The sequence below is a fragment of the Pinus tabuliformis genome, chromosome 1_2 (genome assembly GCF_031772625.1).
Source record: "Pinus tabuliformis cultivar Carrire ecotype Pingquan chromosome 1_2, CPIR1, whole genome shotgun sequence".
NCBI classification, from domain to species: Eukaryota; Viridiplantae; Streptophyta; class Pinopsida; order Pinales; family Pinaceae; genus Pinus; species Pinus tabuliformis.
Window position 1 is genome coordinate 666,181,936 of NC_142298.1, and position 27,511 is coordinate 666,209,446.

Below are 27,511 nucleotides of genomic sequence, written 5' to 3' on the forward strand. Positions count from 1 at the left end.
TTCTTGTGCTTTTCCAGGGCTAATATTTTTTCTTTAGATTCCTGTGTCGCATAGCCATCCGCCTCTATGCTTTCAAGCTTTTGAAGGTCCTCATTTATCCTAGTTATTTCCTCAGTCTGCTTTGCTTTTCTGTCTTTTGCCCATGAGATTGTTGCCTTCTTCAGTCTTTTGAGATTTTCCATGAACAAGAGTCCTTTATTCTCTTGGGATCTTCTGTCTGGGTGTATCCAAATTTCTTTGAAAAGTTTATTGAAAGATACTTCTTGGAGCCAGGATGCATTAAATTTGAAGGGGGCAGGAGGTTTTGGGGGAATTTTGGAGAGCTCAAGGTAAATTGGAAAATGATCCGAAGGTCCCCCTTCTTCGACCCATTGCCTAAATAAAGGAATCATGGCTGATAAATCCTCATTGAGTAAGAAGCGGTCTAGTCTCTTCGCCACTCTTGCTTCTCCTACTCTTCTATTCCTCCAAGTCGGCTTTAGCTTGATGAGATTAGCTTCTATCAGATTGTTTGTTGTTAATAGGTTCTGGAAAAAATCTGTTTGCGGATCCTCTCTTGCAGCTGGACCCCAAGCCTCCGCTCTTCCTAATGAAAAATTTAGATCGCCACCCAGCACCATGTATTTACTCTTCATTAGCGAGTTCGCCATCAATCCGTTCCAGAATGGTATCCTTCCCTGGCATGGACCATATATATTTAGGATAGTTAGAGGAAAATCGAATTCTGTAGTCTGGCATTCCAATCCCATCACCTGCTTCATTCCCCATTGGTTTCTGATCTTGATTCTCCCTTCTCTGTATCCTATAGCCAGCCCTCCTGAGTGACCATCTGAGTCCAAGGCTGTAAATTTCCATCCTGTAAGAAGAGCATTTAGCATTGATTCGATTTCAGCTCCATTCCCCAGAGTCTCCTGTAGAAGGAGGACATCCGCCTTGGAGTTCATAACCATCTCCCTAAGAGCCAGTTTTTTGGGTTTACTGGCTAAACCCCTACAGTTCCATGAGGTTATGATCATTTTAGTGCAGTTTCGGGGCCCTGCACCGCTCTAAGTGCCCCTGTAATAGACTGTTGCTTCCCGTCTGCCACATCGAATTTTGCCTTGACTTGGGCCATGGAGAGATTAGATTTTCTTCCCCTTTTTTTCCTGGGCTGACTCTGAGGGATGGATGGTTCTATGCCTCCCACCGATGATATAGGAACAGATTTATTATCCTGAGAGCGGAGATTATAAGGGCATATAGGATGCTGGGCCGGGGAGGAAGGTTCAGGGCAGCACCCATCACAATTCAGATCTAGGGAGGGAATAGCAGCTGAAATTATTTCAATACAGTTTTCCAAATTGCATTCATCAAGGTTTGCATTTTTATCTTTATTTTCGGAAAAGGAGATTTTTATGAGAGGATCAGGGGCCAAACATTCATCCAAACATTCATCTTTATTTTCTGTATTAAAGAAAGGAGAATGTTTAGGATCTAAACTCGTACCCTTTGAATCCTCGACTGGGCTTGGATTTGAGATCGGTGGTGCATCTTCGGGGCTCTCCTTTGCGGTCCCGTGTTCAGTATCTTCTTCTGCCAATTTACTCGGAGATTCCTGAAACTCTACGCTCTGGTACTGCCTCCCCTGCTGCGTGTCTAGCTCCATAATTTCATCTTCCTGATCCTCTGAAATCTCCTTGTCCTTTCGAACCTGAAAGTGCCTATTATCTTTTTCTGGCCGCGCCTTCATTCTCTGGAACCTCCTCCTCCGCCTGCCTAAGGGGCAAGTAATTCGTAGTCCAGAATTTGTTCGAAGACATATTCTTTATATTGGAGATTTATCTTCTCTGCTAATCCTCTGCTTGGATTTAGGCTGACGAGAATCCGTGCCATTGCTCTGTTGTGAGTTTCCTGGAAAGACATATCTGCCTCCAAGTATGTGCCTAGCCTGTTCCCAATCGCTTTGAAGACCGACTCGACCCAGAGGAACGATGGTAGCCCAGGTGCTCTTACCCAAACCGGGAAGACATCGGCTTTTTCATGGGCTGCATCGAACAGAGGGCTCCATTTTTTGAACAACACCAGAATGTTTCCGAATGTCCAATTTCTCTTCAGTACCCACTCTGCTGCCCCTTTATTCTCAAAACGCACCGAGAACCATCCTTTAGCTAATGTCAAAACCCTGAAGTCTCTGATAAGGTCAGATTGCCAGTTCTGCTTCCCCCAGGTTTGGATGAAATCAGATGAGAATTTCTTGCCCCTTGCTCTGCCGACCAGTGTGCATTCTGCTACCTCCAGCACCTCTTCTATTTGCACATCCATGCCCAACACCAGATTCCCTTCTAACTCCTGATATTTTATCAATCTCTGTTTCTTCCTTTGCCCCCCTGTATTTTTTGTTCCTGTGACAGTGTCTCTTAAATCCTCATTCTCCTCCTGCCCTCTTTGGGATCCCGGGCCAGTGGTCAGGGGCAGTGATCTTGACTCAGGAGTGGCCTCTACCGAGGTGTTTAAAGAAAAATTAAGGGGCTCAAAAGGTGATTGATTTGTTACCTGAAAACCCTGGACTGATCGGTTGTCTTGCCCCCTTGGATCCTGGTAGTCTTCAAAGCCGTGGTCCTTCCGCCCATCTTTCTTTGGACTATTTGTACCCTTTGCAATGGAGACCCTTGTGACTGGTGCAATCCTTCCCGCACTGCCTTCGAGACTTTGCCCTAGCTTCGACCCAAGATTGACTATGTCTTCTAGACCGCCAGAAAGGATCGGACCTGCGAACCCGAGTTTCCCTTTGCTGCCGTAAAGTGGTTTGTGAAGACCTGCATGTGGGTCTTCCTTGCTCAGCCTTTGGATCTGTTGCAAAAACTTACCCCCCTGCTGCACCACTGCCATTCCTTCCAACTCCTTGGGCGTTTTTGTGAGGGTTTGGTTCGATCTTTTAGATTCCGGAAAAAACGGAGGAGAAACTAGGGTTTCCACCGTTCCAAAGTAACGCTCTATATTCTGTGCGGTTGGATCTTTCCCCCAGACAGAGAGAATGTCCTCCATGGCTGGATCTAAGTCAATGCTCTCATCTGAGTTAACCATGGTTACTATCACTGATCACAGGTTGCTTGTCGGCTATTGCGTTCGGAGAAAGCGCTGTCCGTTTGTTCCTGTTCCCTTTTCCCTTGTGGTAAAAGGCCTTCGAGGTTTACTGTTACTGAAAGCCTCCAGGTGTCTTTTGCACGACGGTCCCCAACCTCCACCTGCCGTCCCCCTGACGTTCTTCACTGGTGAGGACGAACGACCATCACCTCCTTTTCTTTCATGACTGTTGGGCCCTAGGCCTCGGCCCTGCGGCCCTGGGTCCAGCTCTGCGCCAGCTACCAAACCCTTCTTTCTTCAGTCGGCATCCCCGTTTTCACTTTTTCACTTGTCTCGAAAATTACCAATAAAGGAGAAATTGTGGCACTTAAGAGAACACAATACAAATGTTTCATCGCTTACTGGGACTTGGTGTTCTTTATTTTCAAACAAATCAATCGAGATTGTGGCCTTTCATCTCACTGATCAAGTTCCCAAGGTCATATTCATTATAAAACTCTCAACAAAATATATGGATTCTGGGCTCTATGCATCCCATAGAGAAGTCAGAAAACTAATTACAGTTATTTGTAGTAATTACAATTAATTACAGGAAAAACTATACAAATAGTTGTAATTAAAAGTATGAATTAATTCCAATTCTAAATAGAAAAGTAAATGAGAACAAAATTAATATATGAGAATGCTAATTAAAACAACAAAATAAGCTATTAAACTAATTAACAAGAAGAAAATAATTACAAAAGAAAGTTATCTACCAAAAAAACTAATTAATATAATTTACGTAAAGAAAATTAATCTAAAATATTGCTACAAAAATAAACTGCAATTGTCTAAAACTAAAGTGCATTGAGATAAAACAAACTATTATGCTGAAAAAAATGTTATGGAATAGGAATATAATTAAATAATTAATTTCTACACTATAGAAATAGTTGAAATATCTATAAAATATAAAATAAATTAAGGATGTGTAGTATAAAATATATGCAGTAAAAAATGTTGACTGAAATAAATTAAAAGACAGAAAAATGTATAAATTTATACCAGCAAGAAAAAATAGGCACCAATGATTTAGAGTGGCCTTTACTCTACAATTTTCTAGTCATTTAAATGTTTCACACTCTCAACCACTAGAACAAGTGATTTCTATAAATAAAATATAACAACAAAATCTAAAAATATTAGATTCACCAAGTTTGGTTCTCAAACATTTTATACAAATTTGGCACAATTGCTTGCTACTTTCCCATAGTTCTTTCCAAGAATAAAGGAGGAAACCACTTTGAGTTTTATCAGTTAGGTGTCCCAAAACTTATCCAAATGCAAAAAGTGATTTAATTACTTCCCCTTAATTACCCTACTTCAACTAATTTCAAGCCTTGTTGGTTGAACAACCTAAAGTTAGTTGAAACAATATATCAAGTATGAGCTAGGAAACAAAAGGTAAATGCCAATAAAAATTAAATATTTACAATATAAAAATGTATTGCAGCTCACAAAAGTTTCCACGCCAATGATTTTGTTTCTTGAAAATGCCTTTGGTTGAATCATTATAGTATGATTGTACATATTACACTGATCTTAGTGTTGTATAAATACAACAACCAGAGTTCTATCCTAAAGACATGTTCAACTTCATGATCGTTGAACATGATTTTTGATGAAAAATACTACAATTGTTCTCAAAAGTGAAACTATAAAATGGTGTCTCATTTGATACATACAAACTCATAACTAACCCACATTCACCAGAGCATGCAAAATTTCTAACTAATCATAAGAAATACTTGTTTATTACCACTAAATCCAATAACTATAATTATGATGAATAATGAAGTAGGAATTGATGAAAATGGAAAAACAGGTGAGTTTGATAAATAAAATTATGGTAAAATTATGGTGAAAGGGGTGAATAAGAGTGACAAATCCATCCCTCGTCATTACCTCTAAACTTAATCCTCTGCACTTTGTCTATGCAACTAATAAAAACTAGAAGATATAACTTAGAGTGTGTTGTTCTTCAAAAAATATAGAAATGTTATATGGAACTACTTGTGTGTTCGTTTCTTCTAGATAAATTCCTTCCTATATATCAATAGATTCACATTTCCTTCTTTCTCTTTCTTTTTTAACTATCATATTTCCTCTATGATATGGAATGGGATGTAGTATTAAAGGATATTTAAATTTAAAACCAATCTAGTTTGATCCTTTGGTTCTAAGTGATTGCTCATATAGCTTACTTATGTATATAGTTTCATGAATATTTGGAAGCGAATGTGGTTCCCTTACTTTCAGGGTGTCATCTAATTCTTCCCATATTTGTTGACATGCAGTCAAGGCTAGCATTTCACAAATTTTCCTTAATCTTGTAAACTATTTAATTATCTCATTCTATAGTTTTTGTATAACTCTTCTAATTTGGATACCATATATCTTTATTCCATTCTCTTTAAGAATGTCCTTGATGGATTCCATCCCTATTCTAACCCACATAGGTATATTAAATTCCTCTATCTTATATAACTCCATCTCACATGATATCATTAATTCATTTTCCAACCATCACTGGAATGTTGTCAAATTGATATCCCCAATGTAATGGTTTGGTTTCCAATTTGAATTTATAAGAATCATAATTATGAAAATACAACTCATCTACTAAATTTCTTCTTTTAGGGATGTTAGAAAAGTAAAGTGAACAAAAATTTCTATGAGAGGGTCTAATTTGCATAGGAAAATCTAAAATAAGCCGTTCAATTTGAAATCTAATCCATTTCTATTTCAAATATAAAGTATATACTCATGAAAGAGGTTGACACAATATCAATTCAGAAGTCAACTCATCCAATTTGTTAATTAGTGCCTTCAATTATTGGATCATCTCTTCCTTTTCTTACAATTCTTCATTATGACTTTGTTTAGTTGTTGCAAGTTCTTTGTGAAACTCCAAGTTTTTCTCCTAAATACCAAGTGGTTTCTACTTAACTCCTACATAATTCAAAAAATATTTCCTTTTCTTCATGAATATGATTTTGAAAGATTTCAATAGGAATGTATTCCTTAGGGTTAAATAATTCATATAAATTCTTCTAAGTATCTCATTCAAGATTGAGCCTTTGCTCTAATTTTTCAATTTCTTCCATTAAATGGAAATCAACATTAAATTGTTTATGAGATGTCCCACTAGCTTCCTTAGTGGCTCTCTTCATCTGAGGGTATCTGCATTACTTCAAAAGAAAATTCTCTTTCCATTATACTACTAGATGTTTTTGTAATATCTTTGTGTTTATTTTACCATCTCCCTAGTGGTTGTTGTGTTTCAGTGGTAAAGCTCTATTGTTACTCCCAAGAATTTATTTATGGAAGTTTAGGCTAAAATGTTGATGAGTCTTAATTCTCAACAATTGGCAATTGGTTTATGTTCAGTAAATGCACCTTTTGACAAAAGAGAAAATAACCAATGGTGTGCTCATTTTTTCCTTATTAATATTGGCCTACCATGGTTTGTAGAGATTTTTAATAAAAATTATGGAACATTAATTCCTTTGCTTCTTCACAAATGGGCTAAGAAGAAAAAAAGATATGTCATCAAAAGAGAGGCTCTACCTTCACAAATGAAGTACCTTATGATATTTTGAAGTACATTTCTAGAAGGTTCTAGTAGTGACAATATTCTTACTCCTCGTCCCATATCTTCTAGCACTTCTTCGTCCTTCAAGCATGTTCCTCTTGTAGTAGTTGACTCTACTCTTTCTTTAAACTACATTCTCCCTTCTGGATGTGTTGCTGTTATTCGTGCTACCATTTCCTCATAAATGGTAAAACTCAAGTCTGCAATTTGACTTATATTCATTTGATGGTCAAAATATAGAGAAAAATGATCTAGTAGGGGTACACTAATGTCCCTCAATGTGTCGAAGAAATGGCAGCCATCGTTTTCTTCTTAAAATTTCTAAGACCTCTAGATTCTGCATGACCATCCTCGTTATAATGGCCTCATCTCTAAAGAAATTATGACCCATTATGACATTCTTCTTGTGGAAGTCTGTTGTTGCCAACCAAATTTTGAATTTTTTTGTGGAATTAGCTTCAAATTCTCAACTATATAATATCTCTACAACGAGGTAAAATCACTACAAGGAAATGAACCTATAGCAGAGTTTTTTGCGGAAGCCCTATAAAAATACCCCTAAAATCCGTTTATAGCGGAGGTCACTAGCAGAGGTGGGAGGATAAATGTTTTAGCAAATGTTTTCTTAATGGTGCGTCTATAATATACAAATGCACCAGTGATTTACTATACATATAAGCATTGGAACCTAATAAAACATGGTGCATTGTGGCAAATTTATTTAAAAAAAAATTAGTGCGCTAAATAAAAAAGCCAAATGTTGCATATACTACTTGATAGCACTGGAAAAGGATTCAATTTACAATAATGTTGGTCGTAAAATTCATTTTTCCCAATTTGGTGCTATACTATGATGAAGACCCAGTGCTAAACTAGTAATCTAAAGTTGTGGTACGTACAGAGTATAACACACTACTGAAGTGCTATTCAAAACAATGGTGTGCGACCTATATATAACGCATTGGTGCTTACACTAATTCATAGCACAAAATAAAGGTTGAATTTAAAAAGTGTCAGTCTTGAAATTATTTTCACCATATTGGTGCTATATCCACTTGAAGCACCAATATTGTTCTTATATTAAAACACCTCGGTGTGTACTTAAAAGGACCACTGCTATAAGGTTTTTAATTTAAAAATAAAATAAAAAATAGGTGTTATATTCCAATGAAGCATCGGTGTTGTTCATGTATGTAAATGCCCCGGTCCTTATTAGAAAGAGAACTTCTAGGAGTTTCTTAATTAAAAAAAACGATGCTATATTCCCATGAAGCACCAGTGTGGTTCATCTATTAAAACCTCCCGGTGCATATTAATAAGAGAAACCCTATAGGGTTTTCAATTTAAAAAATAAAATCAATGCTATCTTCCCACAAAGCTCTGATGTTGTTAATGTATTAAAACACCTTGGTGTGTCTTAGAAAGAGCATTGTTAGGAGGTTTTAATTTTTAAAAAATGCAGTGCTATATTCCCACAAAGCACTCATGAGGTCCTGTATTCAAACACCCTAGTGTGTCTTAACAAGAGCACCATTATATGGTTTTTAATTTAAAAAAAATTGGTGCTCTTGGAGATAGTATGCATTGGTGCAGTTATAATAATGCACCCAAATAGGGTTAAATAATAAAAAAGCTACCGATCATAATTTTCATTTTTACCATCTTCAGTGTTGAAGAGTGCTAAAGCACTAGTGCCACCCTTGCCTCATGAAAGCTTCTTGCCATCAATGCTTCTCTTTCTCACCATCCTTCCATACTATGCTCAGTGCGTGGCTTTCCAATTTTCTAAAATGGTGATGATTTTTTTTTTTTCTCAATTATGTGTCAACTATGCTTCCCTCGTGACCAAATGTTGTTGTAGGGAAAAGTATCCGACTCGGATGACCCTATCCCACTCTAAGGGTGATAGTTCCTTAGCAACAACTGTAAAACAAACTACTTAAGGTTTACTTCTTTATGAAAACAAAAGAGAATGGAGAAATGCACTAACCGTTGCCTTGCTCTTAATGTCGAATCCAAACTCTTCTCTTTGGCCGCTTGCTCCTAGCTCCTTGTTCTTTTGCTTGCCCAGCTACAATGAGATCCTGCAAAATAACAAAGAAGGAAACTACAAGAGGCATGCAATCATAACTGGTTCATGGATTAGTGTAAACCAAACATGCAATCATCACAATATATTATTGAAACAAGAGCACATAGAAGAACCTCAATAGCTTTTATTAATGAAGAAGTAAAGGTTCTGAGAGTATTACAACCATTGAAGGCTCCAACCCAGCAACACCTCCCAGCAGAAAGAATTTCTCCTCTTCACCTCTCTCAAACAATCACCCAATAGCTCAATAGTGAAACCAACAGCATATCATTACTTTGCACAAAATTCCAGCCTCCTGAGCTCATAGGAGAGAGCTCAATATATAGATGAATTGAGAAAGGATGAGTCAGCTTGCAACTGATGTGTAGCTGCCTTGTGTCCTCTCTCTCTTCAGTTAATCTTTAGTTGATCTTCAGTTCTTGAGTCCACTTGGAGAACCTTGCTTCCACTTGGAGAAACAGAGCCTCTGACTCATCACAAGGCGAAATCCCTGATCCAAGTGTCATTTCTGGAAGACTCCAGAGCAATGACTCATTGTGCCACTTGTCCCATCTCGCTCAGCGCAGGTGGCCTTTGTTCCACTTGCTTTGCAACGCAGGTACACCATGGAGGATCTGAGTTTCAGCGCAGAAGCCTAGTGGAGCACCTGCTTTGATTTCAGGATTGCTTGTTTTTGAGTGTTTTCAGGTGGAGAACTGATCTGAGAGCTGTTGGTTTGCTGACCTTGTTCCTCTAGGGGTAGGAACATCATGTTTAGGGAACTTTGGATCCCTTGGATTATTGACAATTCATGCTTGTTGCTGTAAGGCACAAATTTGTCTATAACAGATGCCCCCTAAAGTATGAGGTCGTTTATCGGGTGAAATGCTTTATTGAGAGGATCCGAAGTTCATTCAATCTGCTGAGAAGTGTCCTGTAATAAGATACAATACGATACATTATTTTTCATACATTTTCATGATCTAGCTGAGGCGGGCATTCCCATGCTCAGCTTTATAAATACATTTTGGTACATAGAACAGACGATCGTCTGATTGTAGACTGATAATTCTCTGCTGAAATTATCATCCTTTGAGAAGGATGATCATCTGCTGCAATGATGTACATATCAAATGTCTTTATATCCTGAATATATATCGCAGCCCGGATGGATGAAACTAGATCCGGGGTCTTCAATCTCTTCCGATCTTCACTCGATGTACAAGTCGATCCATGTGAGAATTTCTTGGAGTCGAACATGGAAAGACATCGCTTGATTACCGGCCAATGATGTAAACCGTTAACAAGCGCGAGAGGAATCACCGATAAGGATGATGACCCTCAAGGTACAGCAGTACAATTCACATGGTGGGAATAAAGGACTTGGCGTCGACCACCATGCAAAATCCTCTGGTCGAAGGTCATTGATGTATACCTGTCGCCGGAAGTGAGAAACTTGCCATTGAGGCATGCAAGCTTCAAAGTACTGAAGGGGTTGTTCCTAGATCAACTCCTTGGATAATGAGCTGATGTCGACAAGGAGCGATCCATCAAAGGAGGGCCTTAATGAATCCCACATCAGTGACACGGAACGGAGCTAGTGATTGTGATGAGGTGAAAACAAACTGTGATGTATGATTCAGGGTGGTGGTCATGAAGTGGATGAAGGATAATGTATGGCAGTGGATGGGACACGGTTGACTCTATGCAGAACCACATCTCTTGAACATATAACGACACTGATGTGATGGATCGGTAGCATTACCCCAAATGTGGATGGTGTGGCGAGGACCATGGTGATGAGACTGGTGAATGAAACAACTCAACCCGATGTGATACGGAGGACAAAGTGTCATGTTCAAGAGCGACTTGCTACCATTAAAGCTGTGAGGTTCTCCCAATTTTTCCCCAGTCATTGCTGACCAGTACCTCTTTATTTTTGTCAAGCTTGAGGAGGATAACATATGCTTGTTCTATAACCTGCCCTTCGGGCAAGCCCATCGCTATGTTTTAACGAGCCTAGCGATAGGGAAACTCGTTCTCGTCTAAAGACAAGTTTGTCGCTATTTAATCATTTTAACGAGTCTAACGACAAGGAAAACTCGGTCCTTTTCATTTTTAGAGAGTCTGAAAAGGTACGGAAAGTTAACTCCAAAATTCCTTTTTCGTCTTCTAATCCCTTAAGTCCGAAAAAGTATAAAACAATACAGAAGGGATGAATTTTCGATTGCTTTAACGAGCCGAACAAAACAAGCGCTCGATCTTTTTGTGCAATAATCCCTCAGGTCCAAAAAGATTAAAATCTAGAGGAGGGATAGCTTTCCGGTCACTTTAACGAGCTGGAAGGCCAAAACTCGGCAATCTTTTCATATTTTACGAGTCAGTGAAAAGAGCTTAAAGACGACTCGTCTTTCGAGGAACGAGTGATTAATAGGGCAGCAGCAAATTCCAGGTACAGGTTGGAATATTCCAATCACGGCAGTGTCACAAGGATGGCTTAGTGAAATCACTCTTCGTAGCTGTTCCTCAAAACGGGTAAACAAACATATGGAGATGAACGATTGGCCAAATGAACGGATTGAGGTGAGACTGCAAGAACACGACCAAGGGCTTTAATATGGCTGTCAAAGGTTACATTTACCAAGGTTATTTACCGGTTCATTTTTTCTGGGTGAGCTTGAACTCTAGGGGAAGATTGCTCACAACTTATGTTTATTTTTTAACGAGCATGAGCTATGTGCTAAAACTGCTCGGATCTTGCGTTTATTTTTTAACGAGCATGAACTGTGTGCTAAAACTGCTCGATCATGGGTGCCCCCAGCATAATAATGCAGCCGAGGCATATGCCCCCCTAAACTTTAAGGGGCAGTTCATTTTTTAACGAGGTTGACATCGTAAAGAACTATCCTCTTAACTCCTTATTTCATTTTTTAACGAGGTTGACATGATATAAGAACTATCCTCGTTGCTTTAGATCCATTAAAAATAGAAGGCTTCATATTCCACTGCACCCATTTCCGCCAGATTACTCGGTGGTGGTGGGGAAAAAGTACCCATTAAAGCAGGGCCTTTTAGGAAAATCACTCCGATATTTTGGAGAGGATGATTGCCTCCATGGATCGTTGGAATGTTTCTTGTATTGGATAGCGACACAACTTCTGTCGAAGTTGTCGTCGAACTGCCTGATCGACCTTTTCTCTCGCCATTCAATAACTGCGGATTGCCATAGCTGTTGTTTAATGTTGAAATCCAAGCATCATCTTGGCGCTTAGAACTTGACAACATCATAACTTGCGATGGGGAAGCATTTCCACTATCAACCAGATTTTGACTTGGATCGGGAAACGGATCAGTTAACACAGCCGGGGTTTGTGAATTCTTTATGAATTTTTTAAACTCAGCTTTGTACGGACAGTCTGTTGTCCAGTGATCCTCTTCACATATCCGACACCCCGAAAATGGTTTCCCTTTTCCAGGAGAAGTTCTTCGAGGAGATGACTCTCCTTGTTTCTTCTTCTTCCTTTGGTTTTGATTCTTCTTGCTCTCTGGTTGATTGGTTTCTTTGCCCTTATCTGTCGATACGGCATTTACTTCCGAAGCAAGAACTTCTTCATGCGCATTTTGATTCGAATCTTTACGGGCCTTCTTTTGATTGGCCTTTTTCGGATTCGAGTTTGCCGTGCCAATCACGCCATCTCCGGTATGAGAGTCACTATTTGATTTAGGAGGAGGAGGGATTGAAAACTCTGGTCTAGGGGCATCTGGTATTTTGTCATAGAGCGTGCCGGACTGAGTATATACTAAGTCCAAATATTGCGCACGAGCAATAACCTGCTCTTCTGTTACGACTCCTCCCTTCGCCACATCTTCCGTTATGGCCGGAAGTAACGACTTTATGAACCACTCAGCTAAAAGCTGATCAGGAACGTATGTTTTAACCATTCTTCGTCGACGTCGCCACTCATGTATATGATCTGATATATGAGTTGCGGTTGTCTGCTTGAAGTTAGTCAATATTTCTGTTCCCGTTTCATACCTTATTGGTAATTGAAAGTGGGTTAAGAATGTCGTGGCAAGGGAGCTAAAATTGTCGAACGAAGCTCTTGGCAATTCTATATACCATTTTGCCGCTGGACCTATCAATGTCCTCTGAAAGAGGTGAAGCCTTATCGAATCATCATTTAGAGTGTTCGACGAACACCACAGATGAAATGTCATCACATGATTCGACGGGTCTTCACCTGGATTTCCATTGAATTTAGGAATGTCGGATGGAAGTTTGTGTGGGATCACTGGCCACCATGGGGCGTAAGCAATTGGATCATTGGTTAACCGATGTAAATCAGGCAACTCTAAAGTCGCCACGAATGGTAACTGTTGATTCAAGTTAGGTGAAGCGTAACCAGGGTACGATGGAATCGCCTGAACAGTTGGTCTTTGCATACCAGCATAATGGAGTTGATGTTGGTATGACTGATACGGTTGATGGACTTGACCACTATAAAGTGGTTGATTTTGACCATTTTGGATATATGGTTGTCCAGTATTCGCAAAGATTTGCTGTTCAGCACCTTAGTACACTTGCTGGAATTGTGGTTGTTGGTATTGCACTATCCACGGTTGCGATACCATGGGTTGTTGTGCTACACTAACCATTGGACCAAGATGTGGGGTACTTGTACCCGATTGTACTTGTGTTGCCCCACCAGTAGGCGATTGTGGTTGGGTCGCAGGGTCAAGGGGCTGTCGCATGAGAACCTGAGAAATCTGAGGTTGACATACAACAGGCATCGTTTGAACTTGTGACACGGTTACAATAGCCGGTGTAGTTGGGATGTTCGTCACAGGTACACACTGTTGCATAGAATATACAACTCTTGGTGGCTGGGATAGCATAGGTACCCAACTACTCGTTGCAATTCCACCATAACTTGAGTAAGGTTGAGAACTCCCGTATGGGTACCCTCCCGGAGGGGGTAATGAAAAGGCATACTGCCCCCCATACGGTGGTAATCCAAAACTTAAGGCAATTGATTGTCCTGGAGGACTGGATGGCCTAAGTTGATTCCCAAAAGGGTCAATTTGATGAGTCTCACCATAAGAGTTACCAGACATTACTCCGGAACAGACAGGAACAGACCATACTGTCGAGATAGTCCCTTGGTGGACTCCTTCTAGCGATTGAGAGCTAGTTGGGACAGATGGTATGCCGGCGAACATTGTTGGATTCGCAGCAGGTAATTCTGCTGTCGCCGTGTCATTTGACACAGTCCTAGATGTCGACGGTTGTTCAGACATTTTGAGTCTATCCAATTGATTGCCTAGTGATTCTACAGGAACTTCCACTGGTGATGGACAAACTTCTGTTGTAGCAGGAAATAGAGTGACCCCTACTCCAAAATGAATTGGAGTGGATACTTGCGATTCCTCTATAATTTCCTCTATCGCAATTAGACCAGGTGGAAGAGGAAGACCGTCAGGTCCGTAAAAGATTTCCGGTGCCGAAGAAGGGGTTGTATCAACAGCGACAGATGTTTGAGGAACAAAACTCTCTGGACCAGTTACAGATGGAATTGGTTCAGTTATACAAGTATTTTCCCCCAGACTAGGATCAGTATTACTGTCCTTCTGTGGTGGTTGAACTTCTTCTATAGAGGCAGGATTTCCGGAAATGTTTGGAGTAACCAGAATCTCAGATGTTGTCGGAACACTTGTTCTAACTTTTAAAGGAGATTTTGAACTGGTTCGACGAGCTCGCTTTGTCCGGATTGTTTTCGATTCCGGAGACAAAGATGGTTGACTCACAAGCCTCCGAGAACGACGGATATTCAATTGACTTTCTTCCATGATTGCGGATTACTCGATCAACTAAAATATAAAGGGGGAAATTTGTGTTTCCGATTTGAATGAATTTTATTAGACGCTTTTAAACATAACTTTGCTTTTTCATGTTTTAAGAGTCGAGAAAAAGCTAAAGATGACTCTAGTCTCCTTCGATGTATTAACGAGCCCGAAGTGACAAATGCTCGGTTGGACTTTTTCAGTTATAGAGTTTGAAAAAGGCCAAAAGAAACTGCTCTGGAGATCTAGGCAGAGGGTGTGCCAAACCTTTCGCGAAACCACAGAATACGTTTTACGGTACGGGTGGTCGATCTTCGTGAATGTTGTGTTCACTGCATCGCGATCAGTAGGGCGGTCGACACGGCTTCCTAAGGATAAAGGATAAATGCCTATAGGGGTCTCCCAATATATACGCGACGGTACGTGGGAGCACAAGTCCGTATTAGTGCCACCGACTCTCAGGAGGAATCACCCACCTTCGTAGAGATCGACAGTCACTATGTTTAACGACGCCGGAACACGTCTCTACCTAGACCTCTATGTGTTTGCGTTATGTTTCAAATGCGTTGTTAGGTTCATTCAGTATATTTTAAGTTGATCTTTTTAAAGTTTGCCTTTCGAGGTTCACCACGAGATGTATATGAACAATTCCTAAATGCAGCCTAAGATGAGAAGCAAGCTTTTTCAAATCTTTTTGACTGATGAAAATCTTAACTACTGAGGGAGAAGAAAGGCAAATCTTTTCACACAGTTCATACAGCACAAACTAATGCACTTTCTCCTAAATCATCATGCAAACTTTTTCAAATGCAAAATGCACAATGCATGTATTTTCTTTTCCCTTTCTTAATGTTGATGTATTACAAAAAGAAAGTTGTTATATAACTTTGATTTCGATTTAAAGCGAAAACAAACAAGCTTGTCCAAAATCAAAAGACACCTTAAGATTCACTTGTTTAATCACTGGAAATGCATGAAATCAAACCATAATGACGAAAGTAAATGACTAATCAGCTATGGACAGCAAACAAGCTAACTCTTTAGACCAGCAAAATGCCTAACACAGGTTCAGATCTAAGAGGCCAAAAGCAAGACTAGTTTACTCTTCGTTATGGGAAATTGTAAATGAGTAAGAAATATAAAGAACAAGTACAATTTCGTTATATAACAGAGGCAGAATGATGGCAAGTAATATTGGTTTTAGAACAGGTGCAAGACTGGTAACTGGCAGCCAAATCAATAGTGAAAACAGGCAAGAGAAAAGGAGGAAACCCCAACAGCACTAGGCAAAATTGGGCCAACGCAGGTGCTGCACAGCCAGTCTGGCTCTCAGCGCAGGTAGCCCCTTCGGGACCTGCGTTGCAAAGCAGGTAGCCTGTGTACTACCTGCTTTGGAAAACGAAAGTTGCGTTTTCACAGTTTCCGGGTCACAATTTTCTCAAAAATGCACAGTTTTTGCTCAAATCAGAAGCAATCAGTCAAGCACGCTCAAAGGGATGATTAGGAAGGTGAAAAGATATCACTAAGAGCTTACAAGGATCCTTGTAGATCAGCTCTTCAAATCATGAACTTGCTCAAAAATGAGCTAGAGTAGCTGCCCTCTACTTCGCTTTTGATATAGTCAAAAGCTTTTCGATTTGGTACTCTTTTGTTCAGGAAATGAATAGCAAGATACTACAAACACAATCAAACGGATACGGTCCCCAGTGGAGTCGCCATTTTGTTGTAGCGAAAAGTATCCGACTCAGATGACCCTATCCCACTCTAAGGGTGATAGTTCCTTAGCAACAACTGTAAAACAAACTACTTAAGGTTTACTTCTTTATGAAAGCAAAAGAGAATGGAGAAATGCACTAACCGTTGCCTTGCGCTTAATGTCGAATCCAAACCCTTCTCTTTGGCCGCTTGCTCCTAGCTCCTTGTTCTTTTGCTTGCCCAGCTACAATGAGATCCTGCAAAATAACAAAGAAGGAAACTACAAGAGGCATGCAATCATAACTGGTTCATGGATTAGTGTAAACCAAACATGCAATCATCACAATATATTATTGAAACAAGAGCACATAGAAGAACCTCAATAGCTTTTATTAATGAAGAAGTAAAGGTTCTGAGAGTATTACAACCATTGAAGGCTCCAACCCAGCAACACCTCCCAGCAGAAAGAATTTCTCCTCTTCACCTCTCTCAAACAATCACCCAATAGCTCAATAGTGAAACCAACAGCATATCATTACTTTGCACAAAATTCCAGCCTCCTGAGCTCATAGGAGAGAGCTCAATATATAGATGAATTGAGAAAGGATGAGTCAGCTTGCAACTGATGTGTAGCTGCCTTGTGTCCTCTCTCTCTTCAGTTAATCTTTAGTTGATCTTCAGTTCTTGAGTCCACTTGGAGAACCTTGCTTCCACTTGGAGAAACAGAGCCTCTGACTCATCACAAGGCGAAATCCCTGATCCAAGTGTCATTTCTAGAAGATTCCAGAGCAATGACTCATTGTGCCACTTTTCCCATCTCGCTCAGCGCAGGTGGCCTTTGTTCCACTTGCTTTGCAACGCAGGTACACCATGGAGGATCTGAGTTTCAGCGCAGAAGCCTAGTGGAGCACCTGCTTTGATTTCAGGATTGCTTGTTTTTGAGTGTTTTCAGGTGGAGAACTGATCTGAGAGCTGTTGGTTTGTTGACCTTGTTCCTCTAGGGGTAGGAACATCATGTTTAGGGAACTTTGGATCCCTTGGATTATTGACAATTCATGCTTGTTGCTGTAAGGCACAAATTTGTCTATAACAAATGTCTAGGTAATGTCTATGTTTCTCTCTAATTTAATTTTTTTTGGTGGATTATAATTGTAAAATAGGTAAAAAAATCCAATGGTTTTGAATTTTCTTCCCTACACGGTGAGTTTGATAAGTTCGGCTCGCACCAATAACGATGCACCCTGTAGATTTACAAGGTGAACCATAGTTCGGTGTGTGAACCTAACACACTGTGATTTTTTTGGTGTGTTTCATAAATCACAATGCACCGGTAAAAGCTATAAATTGTACATTGGTGCATAAATTTTTAGGTTACACCTAGTGCATTTATATTTACCAAACAAACTGCACACATAATATTAAAAAAGTATTACTCATCACATTCAATAACTTGAATGTTCCATACTAGTGTGAAAAGGTTATACGTACACACCAAATTGAAAATGTATGTAGGTGAACCAAAAGTGGTGCATGATACGTATGTACGCACTATTTCCACAGTTGTTGTGTTTGATAGCACACCAGAGCTAGTGCATTATTGTTTTTTGGGCACATTAGGTATATTTTGTTATCTTTTTAGTTGAAACTCATGTTTCCATATTTATAAATACATTTTTCATTTAATAGTTTTTTTTATCTTTTCTGTATGATGCTAATGCATTTTAAAATTCAATTGCATAGTAGAGACGTCAACAGAGGGAGAAACAATAGGAGCATGAGAAAATGGAAGACCATTACAATGTGGTCTAACCATGTGAGGAACGAGAGAGGGAGAGGGATTTATAACCTCACTCTATTAGTGCAATGACCTCAACACTATTGAGGAATGCAGGCCTACTTAATTACTATGAGGAGGCTACATCCCTGAAGGCACACTATGGCTTTTTGGCACAACTGATCCTCTGGTGCATTGTCTAGGACCAACCTTTCCTTGTCAGTCCTAAGATGTGGTATAGGCCCTCTGAGGAGGACATATATTTTATCACTGACCTATCCAGGAGAGGGGAGTATTTTCCCAAGTTCCCTAATGTCCCCCATGGGGTTATAGTAGAGATTCAACTTGTTTACCATCAAATATATGTTTGGAGTCATGTAGTTTGTTGAATGAATTTTAGGTGTGTGGTGGATAACAATGAATTGCTTCTTTTGCTACATAGGAGGTTAGCTGGATCTTATTATTAGTGACCACCATTCCACACTATACTAGTGATGTTCATCGCATTAGTTTCCCTATTTTGTATTATGTCGATTCTTTGATGTAGGTGCCACGATGTATTAGATGGTTTTCCATTTATTTGAGGCAGTTTCATAAGGCTCTAGACAGATGTCGTGTGATGATACATGGAAGGACGAGCTTCCCTTTCACTTTAGGGATTTCTTGTTTATTTTTTGAGAGGTTTTAGAGATCAGGCCTACATTTTATATTTTTCCTCATCAGTTGATGAATGAGGTGTGAATGTGCATGTGGGGCTAGATGATGCCCAAGAGGGGCATGTCGAAGTATCTGGCCAACATTTCCACCTCGACACTGACGCTATTAGTTAGTGAATATGACTACGCATTTATCTTGGTGTCATGTCCATATGCGGAGATAGATTGGAGAGAGTGTCCCAACATATTCTTCACACATAATGAGTGTGTTGATGATAGAGGTTATATTAGTGTTTTCTTTAAATTAATCTAGTTTAATTTTATTGTCTAATTAGTTAGAATAAAATTGATTCTAGTACATTCTTTAACTTGTTTTATTAAATTATTTAATGAAATTGTCTAATTATTATTGTGTACAATATATTTTGTAGACATCAACACATTCATTGGGGGCATCCCTCTTCCCCCAATGGAGCGATCAAATGCAGAGATGAGCAAGTCCCAAGAGGATGAGGCACATGATGATCAGATGTAGAGGGGCGACATGGGAATCTAGGCCTGTGGGGCTGGTCTCATATTTAGGATGGACTTTTGCAACTGACTTCCTAAAATTTTGGTGAGGAAGGGAGTCCGACCTGTGAGGGTTCAAGACATCAATGAAGATCCTAGGCTCCTATATCACTTCAAGGATTGTCTGTGTGATATTATAACTCTTTTATGTGTCATATCATCCAAGCCACTAGGCTACTGATAGTGTTGATAGATGCAGGGCATGCAACAGATATGTCACATGAATCTTCACGCAGTGCTAGCCTGTCAAATCATGATGATGACGGTGTTGATATTGCTTCTAGGAGTACTACCCATCAAGACATGTTCAGGGTGTTGGCGATCCTTCTAGTAGTTCTCCACCTTGTAATCATTTTCTTCATGATGATCACTCAGTACTAGCGGTGGTGCCTCATGTTTCTAATGATAGAGCAGACCAACCATCTTCTCCTTCACTTGATAGTTCCACTTTTTAGGCAGTACTTGACTAGGCTACAGACTAGGCTACCACAAACCAGGTGACAAACCAAGTTGCCACTACTATGTATGTTGTATCATATGTTTTATAGAATTTATTTGACTTGATGCATTTGTTTCAACTGTTTATATATATATATATATATATATATATGTATGTATGTATGTATGTATGTATGTATGTATGTATGTATGTATGTATGTATGTATGTATGTATGTATGTATGTATGGTGAATTTTTTTGTTCATGTTTATGTACTTAATTTATATGTTTGTGTTGATGTGTATATTGTTAGGTCATGTTAGATATGTTCACTTAATGTGCTTGGAGATAGATGTGTATGTGATACCAGTTATTTGACATGAGATGTATATAAATTTGAGGGTGTGTATAATGATGATGTTAAATTACAATGTTTGTGCTTTGTTAGATGTCATCATGATGATGATGCCCTATTAGATTATTAGATTTTTGTGATAGCTAATGACGTTTATATGTGCTAGAGGTGTAGATAATTAGATGATGATAGTGAATTTGAATGTGTATCTTAGATTATATTTATGCTTGTTAGATGGTTATCATAATGATGTTTACTTTTATGAAATAGTATTTATTATAGACTATGTATTGGTGAACTTATATAGCTATTTTATATATGAAATTACATGCAAAATGACTTACTTTAAAAAAAATTGCTTTTATTTATTTTTATATCACAAAGTTTAGTATGGTTGAAACTATAATTGTAAAATTACCATAAATATTTTTATATTGCTTAGATAGTTCATTCATATTCATTCTAACCTAATTAGTAAAATATTTCAATACACACAAGGAAAAAATAATTAAAGGTAAAATGTTTTAGTTAGTTCCTAATAAGACGAAAATGTGTAACTCATTTAATTTTTAATATAGCATAATAATAATAATAATAAAATTATTTAGAAATACAATTTAAACAATGAAAAATTACACTATGGTCGATCTATATATAGAGATAGAAAACCACTATAGATCCATCTTAATCGCATATTTATCAATCACTAAAAGAGATTAAATCTTTTGCTATTGTGGTTTAAATTTATCCTTTATTATTATAAAATATTATTTAAATAATACAAAAATCATACTATATTAGATTTAACAATATGAAAAATAATATATATGATTATTTCTTAATGAACAACTCAAGAAATATTATTTTTTCCACATACTTATCAAGAGATAGTCATTGAAATTCATGTTTTCAGATTTCTCCTAGCTAATATTACATCATGCCCACAATGATAAAGACATGTCTACTTTAAACAATTTACTTAGAAATACATAAAATTATATATTTATTTTACATAATCTAAATAGGAAATATATGCATCACCAAGTCCATTAGAATGTCAAACAAATGCCTCTTAATCACCATCACATTATTTAGCATTCAATTTTTATCCATAAAATACTTATTAATTCAAATTTTATTTATCATTACCATTGAAAATAAAGTCAAAATTGTTCCATTGTCCATGAAGAAAAATTAAAACCTCTCATGCATCCATGTAAGCACATTTGTGTCTCTTATGGTCCATAAAAATATGTAATCAACATTTTATACATGCATAAGACCTCCTTTTAGTTTACATAATGTTGCAAGAACTGGAATTTAAATATAGTAAACTTGATTTTACCTGTCATGGAAAGAATTTAATCTTACATATCAATACACAAAATTTTCTTCATTAAAATCCTCATATATTTATCACTACGTGATTTATATTGATTTTGAAATAAACAAGAAGAAAAAACACATGAACTGATTAATAAACCAATAAGTATCTAAATCTAGATTAAATCTTCAATGTTGATTCTAAATTCACTATTTTCTCATTTTGGTTATATTCTTCCCATTTTTATTATATTCTTCTCATTTTCCTATTTGAGAAGGATTGTGACATTGAATCCTTATTATCATAGATATTGTACACATATATGATTTTCCTTCTCCATTTTCTATCCCTTTGTGATTGATTTTATATCAATGCTCACAATGTCATGTGAGAAAGGAGATAATATGAGTGTATTTATATTGATATCTTAAGAAAATATAGTTATAAATTGATAAGTCATTCTTAGAATTACAATCTTTTGATTGACATACTTATAATGAGATAGTCACTAAAATTCTTGTTTTCACATTTCTCCTAGCTAATATTACATAATGTTCACGATGATAAATATATGTCTACTTTAAATAACTTACTTATAAATACATAAAAATAAATATTATTATACATAATCTAAATAGGAAAAAAAGATGCATGACCAAGTCTATTAGAAAGTCAAATAATTGCCTCTTAATCACCATCACATTATTTATCATTTAATTCTTAGTCATAAAATATTTATTAATTGAACTTTTATTTATAATTTCCATTGAAAAGAAAAGTCAAAATTGTTTCATAAGCCATGAAGAAAAAATTCTAACCTCTCGTGCATTCATGTAAGCCCATTTGTTTTTTTACGGTCCATAAAATGATGTAATCAACATTTTATACATGCACAAGACCTTCTTTTAGTTTACATAATGCTTCAAGAGCTAGAATTTAAATATAGTAAACATGAGTTTACCTCTCGTGTCAAGAATTTAATCTTACGTATTAATACACAATTTTTCAATGTTAAAGTTCTCGTAGATTTATCACTACACGATTTATATTGATTTTGAAATAAACAAGAAGAAAAAACATGCAAACTGATTAGTAAACCAATAAGTAGCTAAATCTATAATAAACCTTCAATGTTGTTTCTAAATTCATTATTTGATCATTTTTGTTATATTCTTATCATTTTCCTATTTGAGAAGGATTGTGACCTTCAATATTTATTATCATAGATATTGTACACCATGTTTTAAACTACACGTATATTTATGGAGATATGTTGCATAGTGAAAATAAGGGAGGCTATTTGAATATATTGAAAAACTCTGATGATGGATGTGGTAGTAGGCCTTTTAATACACATATATGATTCTCCTTCTCTAATTTCTATCACTTTGCGAATTATTTTAGATTGATACCTATAATGTCATTTGAGAAAGGAGATAATATGTGTATATTTATATTGATATCCTAATAAAACATAGTTATAAATTGGTAATTAATGTTTAGAATTACGATATTTTGGTCCATCCTGATGTCTATCCAAAGCCTATACAAGAAGTCTACTATAAATTAGATTTAAACACATTAAAAAATTATGTTAAATTTTAATTTTTAAATTATAAATTACACAATTGGAAATACTTAGTTTTAAGTGTAAAAATGTTTCCACTGCAAAAAATCTTGTTAAAACATTTGTGAATCTTACCAATTATATAAAATGCAAACAAGGTTAATAAAAAAAATCATGTAATTAGAGAAATAAAGAAAACAATAGCATAAAGCAATAGAATAAATGATGAAATAACACAAGTACATATCACTCTCCATTGTCATCACCCTAAATATCTTCCTTGCTTGGCATGATAACATTTTTGTTCTCAAAAATATGTTTTGATCTAGGGTCATATCTTAATATGAACCACCAATCCCTATCCAACACATCGGGGTAAAAAACACCTGGTTGTAGAGTTTTAGGAAACTAGTATGCTCGTTAGCTTCATGCCACATCTTTCTAGAGTTGATACTGTTGGCAATATGACATAGGTTTGGCACTATGGCACAGGGATTGTCCTTGATAGCAACTCACTCAGAAAATCACTCAGTTGACAGTTCAGGATCACAGGCTCTCAGAATAAAGGAAAAAGAGGTATATACATAGGTTCCCATTGACCAAGTTGCGTATACATGCAGATTCACAGACCAAAAGGCGTGTATGCGTATACATGCAATTTCATGCACAGAAAAGAGCGTACTATTTGGAAAAATTGGTTTTTGGTCCTTCGTATTTGGACCTATGGTTTTGGACCATGATATCTCGTCTGAAGTATTGAACCCAAGTATTTGGACCTAGGTATTGGTTCTAAGTGGTTTTGGACCATGGTATTGAGTAAGGCCTAAGACTATAAAAGGGGAAGGAGATCATTAGGCAAAGGCACTCAACGATTGAATATCTTATGAAGAACAAGATCTAGAATACTGGTCATTGGGCTATGGTGCATAGCTGGATCTGAATCAAGGAGGAACCTGAGTGCTAGAAGAAGGATAAATTCTATTAATGGGTCAAGATCTTAAGGCTTGAAAAGAAGTATCTTTGTGTGATTTTGATCTATTATATTTGGCACATGACTTGATCTATAAATATGATGATCTGGTTATAACTAATGTCTGAAGAGTTGAAAAGGGTAAAATTATATTTATAGATCTGTACGCAGGTTAAGCATATCAAAGGCACGTATACACGCCGGTTCGGTAATTGAAAACAATGTATACGCAGGTTTTATTTAATATAATAGTGTATGCACGTAGGTTCTACATATTGAAGTAGCGTACATATCATAAAATATGTTTTAGCTACTTCTGTCTATTGCTGCATTATTTTGGGTTCAGGATTGGTTTCTGGTTATTGTTACTATATTCTGGTTATAGTTTTTAGAGAAGTGATTGTTTGATTCAGTTTTGGTGGGTGCAAAGGAGATTGTTTGATGCAGATATATTTGATGTTTGATTGATGTTATTGATGGATCCAGTCTAAAAATTTATGAAATGTGGTCCCTGGAAGAAAAAGAGAAGGTTGTAGCTTTCTGTAGGTCAGCACCTACGTACTAGCACATCAACTAGTACAAGAGCTAAGGGGGTTGTAGCTCCCTTCCATGAGAAGCTGGAGAACGAGAGAAGGTTGTAGCCTTCTATAGGTAGAAGCTTGTGTACTAGTATAAGACCGTGCCAGTATAAAAATACTATAAAAAGAAGTTTGTCATTAAAAGAAGATAGAGACGAATTGCAGTAGGTGGTTTTCACCCACATTGGGTTTCCAGCTTATATCTTGTGTTCATGTGAGCGATTGCCTGTACTGTTTATTGCACTTGATTACTGTTTTTATGGTTCTAATACACAGATTAATATTAGCTAACTAAATTAGAAGTCTGCAAGATATACACGGGTTTCTCTAAACACAGTTGCGTATATACGCAGGTTTAATTAATAGAAGTAGTGTATATCAATTTGTTTATGGAAATGAAAAATTATTAAATAGATAATACTGATTCACCCCCCCCCCCCCCCTTCAATATTATTTCCAATAATTGGTATCAGAGCAAGTCCTTTAGAAGAAGCTTGATCGCTTGAAGGAAGATCTATCATCATGAGAAACTACGAAAAAGAGGCATCTATCAAACCACCAATCTTTGATGGGAGAAACTTCGTCTTTTGGAAGGTAAGAATCACAGCCTATCTTCAATCTCTTGGTACAGAAGTTTGGGATATCATGGAAGGAGGATGCACATTTCCATCAGCAACTCCTAGAAATATGACTGGTAAAAAGTAATATGAAACAAATGCAAACTAGGCTGTCAATACTCTATTGGGGAGTCTATCTCAATCAGAATTCGTCAAGGTTATGCAGCTCAAAACCGCCAAACAAATATGGGACAAGATCGTTCTAAGCTATGAAGGAGACAATCAGGTAAAACTTGCAAAACTACAATCTCTCATAATTCAATATGAAACTCTCAGAATGCAAAATGATGAAAGTGTGGATAATTATTTCTTACGTATAGATGAGATTGTTAATCGAATGAAAAACTTGGATGAAGAGATAAAAGAAGTCACTTTAGTTGAAAAGGTTCTAAGATCTTTGTCCTCTAATTTTGAATCAAAGGTTTTTGCCATAGAAGAAAAACAGAATCTTTAGAGTATTACCATGTCATAGCTGCACAGAATCCTAACTGCTTTCAAAATGAGAAATGGGGCCCATCAGACATGAGAGAAGCCGCATTCAAAGCTTTAGGAAAAGGAGAATACAATGAGTCAGGACATACATCAAAAGGAGAGGAAGAATCAAACTTTGTCAAAAACCTTCAAAGGGGTTCTGGAAGATTCAGAGGTAAGCTACCTTTCAAATGATTTGCTTGTGGAAGAGTTGGTCACTATGCATACAAATGTCCTTATAAAGATAAGCTTGATAGATGTAAGGAACTAGTTAAATGAAACAGAAAATAGAATGTAAGTAAAAAGAGCTATTATACACATGAAGACAGCGATGGGTTTTCAAATAGTGATGAAGATGAACATGGTAATGATTAGACTTTTGATGGCTTTTGAAGATGATGATTTCTTGGATCCTATAGATGAAGATGATCTCTATGAAGAAATTTCTAAACTTAAAATTTGTTTAGAAGAAAAGAGTATGACTATAGACACTCTGACATTCCAACTTGCTGAAAGAGAAAAACACAATGAAAAGTTAGAATGTGAAATTGTGGGACTTAGAAAAGATATTGAGAAAACAGAAGCTCTCAATCTTAGATTTGCTAAAGGATCTGAAACTTTTGATGAGATTATCAAAGTGCAGCATTCTCCTCTGATCAAAATAGGTCTTGGATATACTGAAGAAGCATCTCAAGCACAAAAGCCATCCACCTCCAAAAGTTATCTTGATGCAGCAAGGAGAAGTGAACAAGTTGACAATTGTCAGCAAAGGCATAAAGCGGATCACCAGGTAAATCGAGGTCAATCTACTTCAAGGATGAACAAAAGCTACAACCAACCGCAGGTAAATCATTCTCAATTTTCCTCAAGGATGAATGCGAATGGAAACTATGATCACCTGGTCAGTATATTTGATAATCGCAGGAATTTCTTTAATGGCCAATGTTTCTCATGTCATAACGTTGGACACAAAGCTGCTCAATGTGTTGCCTACAAGACCATCATGACTAGAGAAGCACGAAATCAAATGAGTGTGACTGGGATCATGAAGAGGACCTACAACAAATTTCCTGCTCTTGAAAATCAAATAGAATGCTCTATTTGTAACAAGTTTGGCCATGAAGATTTTGAATGCAGGAGTAAGTTTAAGAAAACATCTTAGAAGGAGCAAGCTTCATTGGGTCCCAAAACATGGAGAAAGAAAGATCCGCAACCAGAAAGATGTGGTATAGCCTTATATGCAGAAGGATAGAAAAATCAGTGGTACATTGACAGTGGATGCTTGAAACATATGACAGGTGATAAAGAAAAACTTCAGTCAAATAGTGCCTTAGAAAAGGAAAGGAAGGTCTCATTTGGAAATGACACTCCTGTGCTCATGAAAGGTAAAGTCTCTGTTCTTTTAATCGAAAGGTCAAAGCTGGAAATGTGATGGCTTAAAGCATAATCCATTAAGTGTTAGTGAAATGTGTGATCAAGGAAATGAGGTAGTATTTCAATCAAATGGATGTATTGTTCGTGAGCTTGATATAGGAGAAATAGTGATCAAAGGCATAAGAACTCCAAATAATTTATACATACTCAAGGGAGGACAACAACAATGCTATCTAAGCAAAAATGATGAACACTGGCTATGGCACAGAAGATTGGGTCATCTAAGCTTCCCTCAGATAAGGAAAGCATGCAAATATCAGGCTGTTCGCAATCTTCCTAACATTAGAATTCCAGACAATACAATATGAAAATCATGTCAGTTTGGTAAGCAAACCAGAACCCATTTCCCTGAGAAGGAAGGATTAGCTAGTAAGCCACTTGAACTTGTCCATAATGATTTATGTGGTCCATCAAGGAAAAATTCACCTCATGGAGAAGAATACTTTATA